Below are 6296 nucleotides of genomic sequence, written 5' to 3'. Positions count from 1 at the left end.
TCGCTGTCCAGGACGTTCGGAGCACGGATAGCGCGCCACAGACCAGCAAACCAGTCCTCTGTCATCGCCGGCGAGACTGAGCACCTCCCTCCGCCATGGACCGTGCACACGTGAACATAGCGCCAAGATGACGCCGCCACACATCACGCGTGCGTCAAGATGTCGCGGCCACGCATCACGCGTGCGTCAAGATATCGCGGCCACGCATCACGCGTGCGTCAAGATGTCGCGGCCACGCATCACGCGTGCGTCAAGATGTCGCGGCCACACATCACGCGTGCGTCAAGATGTCGCGGCCACGCATCACGCGTGCGTCAAGATGTCGCGGCCACACATCACGCGTGCGTCAAGATGTCGCGGCCACGCATCACGCGTGCTCAAGATGTCGCGGCCACACATCACGCGTGCGTCAGATGTCGCGGCCACGCATCACGCGTGCGTCAAGATGTCGCGGCCACACATCACGCGTGCGTCAAGATGTCGCGGCCACACATCACGCGTGCGTCAAGATGACGCCGCCACACATCACGCGTGCGTCAAGATGTCGCGGCCACGCATCACGCGTGCGTCAAGATGACGCCGCCACACATCACGCGTGCGTCAAGATGTCGCGGCCACGCATCACGCGTGCGTCAAGATGACGCCGCACACATCACGCGTGCGTCAAGATGTCGCGGCCACGCATCACGCGTGCGTCAAGATGTCGCGGCCACACATCACGCGTACGAGCACACATCACGTTGCGACAAGACAACGTTGCCACACATCACGTATACGTTAAGATGGCGCCGCCACACATCACGTGTGCGTCAAGGTGACGCCGCGACATTCCGCCACACTCACGCGAGCGAAGCACCGAGATGACGCCGCCGCTGCCCGCTCTGGGCGGCCGCCTGGCTGTACAGCAGGGATCTCGGCAAGGCCGGGGAGAGCAGTCCGTCCTACATGAGCCCGGGAGTCAGCGGGAACAGAAAACATCCGGCCGTGCGGAGAGACGGATCAGATGACGCCAATGGCGCCCCGACCAGCTGCTCCGTTTCCGTCGACGTGTTTTTCTCTCCAATAGAAGGCATGCGCCAGAATCTGGAAGACCGTTACGCCGCTCTGTGAATGGACCATTCAGCTGTCGGGGCTGTCCTTGGGGCGTGCTGCGCTGTTTTTGGTGTGTCGACGTTTATTGGGCTGTAATTTCAATGGCAGCATTGATCTTTTCGTGTTCTGGTGCGTCATGCTCGGTGAGCACATTGCTCCCCAAGACGATGAAATGCGAGATGGAATTTAATTCTCGGTGCTTGGATTTGCTGCATTCTTTCGAAGGCTTCTGAACTGTACAGTCTTCAAGTTGTGCTTTGGACTTTCCGAAGTCTGTGAACTGTGACGTAGACTGCTGTACTGTGCTCAGGTATCACGTTATTGATCGACGAATTCAGTTACGCTTGTATTCGCAGGCTACTGCTGACCGTTCCGTACCAAAGACCACCTCGCTACATTTGTGAATATGAAGGAGACCTCAGAAGAAGACAACGTATCGTCGCGTAGTCTCAAACCATTGCCACGTGGCCAGTTTTCCGCCCGGAAGAATGCCTGTCTATGGAACCCGATCAAAGTCGATGACGTTCATTTCTGGTAGGGATTACGCATTCCAGGAAAACGCCTCTCAATAAGCGCTCGCAGTGCGCGTCCGCCCCGCGGCGCCTCGTCCGGGGTCTGTTTTCCTACGCGTCGAGCCCGTCGTCGGCTGTCGGCGCCGACGATCGTCGGCTGTCGGCGCCGATCGTCGGCTGTCGCGACGATCGCCAGCTGTCGGCGCCGGCAATCCGCGGCGTCCCCGCGACGCGGCCAAGAACAATGGCGGCGGCGGCAAAACAAACAGGCCATTCCGTGTGTTTGTGAAGCGGTTTGCTGTCACTCTCGACAGGGGCTCAGACTGGCCGGAGCTGAGAGAAGATAATACCGGTAGCGACGCTCGCGTCGGTGGAGAAACAAACGTCACAATGGTTGCAGGCATCAAGGAAGGCAGAATCTGTGACGGCGAGCGGTGCCGCTGCAGCGCTTTGTTCTGTTCTCTCTGCTGTATGTCGGTATGCGGTAGCCGTTTACAGGCATCGGGTCAAACCATTTTACACTTGTTTAGACAATTATATTCCATGACTGATATAATGAAGACAAGAATATGCTCAAGTGACTAGATAAATGCGAGACTAAAATATGGTAGATGCCGCCGATAGTGGCTTCATTGTCACACTGTTCATCTCATGACTGATAACAAATTAACACTGGGATATCGTCCTTCAATACATCAAACAGAAACACTGGCCATTTTCCACGGAACGAGCAACGCCAGTGCAACACAAACAGAAAACAGCAATTCTCGCGCTCGCATGCCGCCACCGCGCTCTACGCAGCGTCCTGGCACAGGGACACAAGGAGTCAACGGCGGCAGTCCTGCCCGCGACTCCAGGAACAGAGCGCCTCGTCTGGAGTCGCCGGAGGATGCCGCTGGCGGCGATGGCGGCGCTGGAACCCCGCCGGCTGCTCGGCCGTTCTGCAGGCAGAGCGGCCGGACCGCGCGAGGTTCTGAGCAGGGGTGCGACCACCGGCGCCGATCTGGAACAGCGGCCGGCACCCGGCGGTGACTGGCGGTCCGCGGCACGTGACGTCACACTCCCGCGCCGCGCCGTGACAAACCGACTCGCCTGAGGACCGATTCTCATCAGTTATGTGTCAGCCATGACCGGCACGCTTCTCAGCCACTGGATGACTCAGAGGCGTCGATGACGCGCGGATAGCGGGTGCTGCGTTCGCCCACCTTTGGTACAGTTGGAGGGTCGGCAGCTGCGACGCCTCAAATGTAGAGGAAGCTGTCGTGGTCCTTGGCGAGAGCCAGTGAGAGTGAGGGCGCGCGCAGGCTCCTGGAGCGGCGCTCCTCGCCGGCCTCGGTCTCCCGCCCGACCCGGCTCAGTTCGCGGCTCCTGCTCCAGTGCAGGAACTGTAGCAGACAGGGGCGGACCGCGGTGAGAGAGGGTCGGGTCACCACCCGCCACCCGCCACCCGCCACACGAGACACAACGGTGCAGAGAGGCCCGGACCATGACGGCGGCCTGTCGCTGGGACGGTGGTCTGGCGACAGCTCTAGCGGTTGTAACAACAGCTTGGTCCGTCTCAGCCGCTCCGGCTCCAGCTTACTGACAGCCCGGGACGAATGGTGGGCGCCAAGACCGGCTCCCGTCCACAACAAGCTGTGCCCACTCCGCACAACTCTGCAGCGGCCACCCAGGGTGTGATGACGTCGCAGGCGGCATCTCCGGTCGGATGGTAACGCCCACTCCGGTGTCCCCTGAGTTACGATCTCATCGAACGGCTGCGCAGCAAGCACACCCCCGGAAAACTGAAGTACAAACAAGACCACTTCTCATTTGCTGATTTAATAAACGCTACCCACAAGGTCAGCCGAAGGTCACTTACCGATCGCCTGAGGGGGAAGTCCCGTCCGATGCGCGGGTGCCCGGCGGCCGCTTCCTCAGCACGAAGCTGTAGTCGCTGCTGGAGGCCCACTCTTGCTGTATGAGCAGCGGACGGTCGTCCGGATGCAGCTTGCGCTCGAAGCTGATGCTGATTGAGCGACATATCTGCACGGAGCAAGAATATGAACCGGACGCACTGTCTAATGTCATCAATAGTCGCAATTACTGAGGCTGAGTTGCGATCGATACGAAAGCTTCTCGCACAAAACGACCGCAGCCAATGTTCTCCAAGAACTATGAGGTTTTTGTTAAAGAAACATGTGAACAAGGTACAGTTACCATGTGAACAAGGTACGGTTACCATGTGAACAAGGTACGGTTACCACCAAGACGGTGATGATTTTTTGTTTCTGTACCTCGTAAATGCTGAACAGGTTGACGCTCTCCGTGGAGTTGTAGCAGTTCAGCAGCAGCTGGATCATTTGATCCACTGTTGTTCTCTCCGAAACCAGCAGGCTCTTGTACTTGGACTGTAAAAATAAATGGTTGAGTTCATATGACGCCAGCGGGAAGGCTAAAGGAGTTGAGAGGGTAGTGAGCCGGGCGACATCACAATTAAGTGTTCGAATTCGAAACTCTTAACTTTGTCATGCAAACCATAAAAGCTGACGAGGCAAGGCTCCGAAGTATTGTACGACCAGACAACGAACTTTTTATCACCTATTCCTCATGTAACACTTGTTCCTATCACATATTAATCCTATCTAATATTAATCCTCACAGAATAAGTGATACCGAACACAAGCCGAACAACTGACAGCATCCGCAGAGGTGCACTCACAGACAGCACCAGACCGCTCAGACCACACGCCACGCGGCCACCAGACCCACCTCGGCCATGAGCACGCTGTCGAACACCTTGACCAGGCCTCCGTGCCGCATACGGACGGTAAACCTGCGGCAAGGGAGCCGACGGTCATGACTCGGCTGCGCCCCAGTTCCCACAGGCGTGCTCGCCCACGCTGTCGCACGCGAGGCACGCCCACGGCCAGCCGGACCGCGCTAGTACCTGGTCTGCGTACGGTCGCGGCGGGCGTTTTCACACGCGAGGTCAGTTCGATCTGCGCCGGGCAGAACGACGGTTTCCGGGGACATTTCACACCAGACGTGGGTGGCCGGACGTTGTGGCCGTCGCGTCGCCGGCGTGTTGACCCCGTCGTTAGCGGGATTTAGGGCCCCAATGTGTGAGGAAAGGGAAGTGAGGTTCACGAGGGTGCGCTGAGAGCCGTCCGCAACTTCAACAGCGCAGGCTGCGACGTCACGGGACCCGGGAACGTGGAGCTGAACATTGGATGACCGGCAGAGGACGGCGCAATGAGACCTCTGGCAAAGATCACCCATCCGTACTCACTTGGAGTCGGCGCGGGTAGCAGGCCTGCAGCTGGGCTGGACACGAGTCGTCGTCCAGCACCAGGATCGTCCGCACAGAAGCACCTGTCAATAACGCAGCCGCTCAGTCCCCGCTGTCGTGATTGGGGCATGCTCCATTTCCCGGTGTCGGTGGTAGTCGGCGGTATGAACTGTATGGAGCACTATAATCATTTTACCGGGGAGCAGGCAGGTCACACCCCTGGTCACGTGATTACGGCCGAAGTAGTCCAGCACCGCACAGCCCAGCACTGACAAACTGTCCGCCATTCTTTAGTGGTGCGACCTTAATTGACCTCGGCCGACCCCATCCTGCCCACCCAGTGCACACAATGCCGCTGTCCCAGTTTCTACGGCCGGGCCAGACGAGCGGACGGCACGCGACCACCTTGTGGCACTGGTCGGCCACCGCGACCGGCGCTGTCACGCATGTGGCGCGACCGCGACGGCCGCGCGCGGCCCCGTCCGCGGCGCGCTCTGGCAGGGCGCCGCACTCGCCGCAGCGTCCCAATCTCGACGGCAATCCCCCTGACGCGACCTGCTGCTCAGCCGGGCGCCACACCTGGCTGAGCAGCAGGGAGCCTGAGCCACCCGGCCTACCCCCGCTGTCTGCTGGTGACCGAACCCCTTACCCGGCCCGCTGGGCGGGCGACCTCGACATCCAGCGGGCTCAGGCGGCGGAGCCGGCCCCACCCACCGGCCGGCCAGTCCACGCTCCTCTCTACGGCAAGACCAGCGCTGGCGAAGAGCTGTCACTTGGACTGACCTGTGCTTCTGGTGGCCACCTCCATGGTGAGGAAGAACAAATTGGGGTCGCGGTGCTTCATGCGGTACTTGTTGAGCAGCTGGTCCACCACGTCCCGGCACGTGGTCGTGTACTTGACGCACATGGTCTTGTACTCGAGGTCGGGTCGCAGGCAGCGCGTGTACACCTTCACGGTTGTCTGAAACGTGGAAATTGCACAGCAATTATTTTTTGCCAGCATTCTCCATACCCCATAGCTATTACAATGCCCTCATCTAACGTGAAGCAACGTCTCAAAAACTGGCGAGGAGAGGGGACACAAGGTCAACTTTGAAGTGGATTTTTTCATGCGTCGCCACAGAAATAATGTTCAGCATTCTCGAAAATTAGGGGTGCCATGGCCACACGGATTCCCCATTTCTGTACCTATAACGCGCCCATTCCTGTGCCTATAACGCGCATGTTAAAGGGTACCGGTGATCTATCCACCAGCCGACTGTTCTTCACGCGCTTATGTATGGACGCATGACGATAAGCGAGGTACGCATGTTCGCATTCACTTACCGGGGTGAGGATATGAGAATCTTACCGACTGAATAAATGATAACGTCTTCGTGTCCGAAAACTTTCAAAACATCTACCAATGGCAGGTTGACACG

At 58.7% G+C, this 6296-nt stretch overlaps 1 long non-coding RNA gene and 1 pseudogene across 1 annotated transcript; both read right to left on the bottom strand.

The window, feature by feature from the left end:
• Positions 1-2562: 2562 nt before the first annotated feature.
• LOC119090327 (uncharacterized) lies at positions 2563-3502 on the bottom strand. Its single transcript, XR_005093210.1, has 3 exons — positions 3466-3502; positions 2810-2989; positions 2563-2607 (listed from the first exon to the last, which is right to left on the bottom strand). It is a non-coding gene; the product is annotated as an uncharacterized LOC119090327 (long non-coding RNA).
• A 1-nt stretch (position 3503) lies between these two features.
• Positions 3504-6296, bottom strand: part of LOC119114908 (uncharacterized) — a 20832-nt pseudogene continuing 18039 nt past the window's right edge.

Source organism: Pollicipes pollicipes, unplaced genomic scaffold (genome assembly GCF_011947565.3).
Source record: "Pollicipes pollicipes isolate AB1234 unplaced genomic scaffold, Ppol_2.1 Scaffold_3087;HRSCAF=3621_pilon_pilon_pilon, whole genome shotgun sequence".
NCBI lineage: Eukaryota > Metazoa > Arthropoda > Thecostraca > Pollicipedomorpha > Pollicipedidae > Pollicipes > Pollicipes pollicipes.
This window is presented reverse-complemented; position numbering and strand designations above follow the sequence as displayed.